The sequence below is a fragment of the Penaeus monodon genome, chromosome 31 (genome assembly GCF_015228065.2).
Source record: "Penaeus monodon isolate SGIC_2016 chromosome 31, NSTDA_Pmon_1, whole genome shotgun sequence".
Classification (NCBI taxonomy): domain Eukaryota; kingdom Metazoa; phylum Arthropoda; class Malacostraca; order Decapoda; family Penaeidae; genus Penaeus; species Penaeus monodon.
In genome coordinates, this window is record NC_051416.1 from 4,879,601 (window position 1) to 4,879,841 (window position 241).

General features: G+C 32.0%; 1 long non-coding RNA gene across 1 annotated transcript in view; it reads right to left on the reverse strand.

Moving 5' to 3' along the window:
* Window positions 1-241, reverse strand: part of LOC119592833 — a 1,017-nt gene that overhangs the window by 608 nt on the left and 168 nt on the right. The gene's annotated exons all lie outside the window — the stretch shown is intronic.

Below are 241 nucleotides of genomic sequence, written 5' to 3' on the forward strand. Positions count from 1 at the left end.
CTGTCCATGAATTTTTTTTTGTCATAACAAGACCTATTCCTTCGTTCAATTTCACGTAAGAGTAAGCAAGATCCACGTAAGAATTCCATTTTCACTGCTCCGAAATGTGCTGAAATGCGCGAAGAATTATGGAAGGCAATGGAGAATTATAACGCAGGCGATATAAAATGAAAGAATTCGTTCTTTAAAAATAGGAAAGAATAATACAAAAAAAAAAAAAAAAAAAATCCGCTTTAATGAT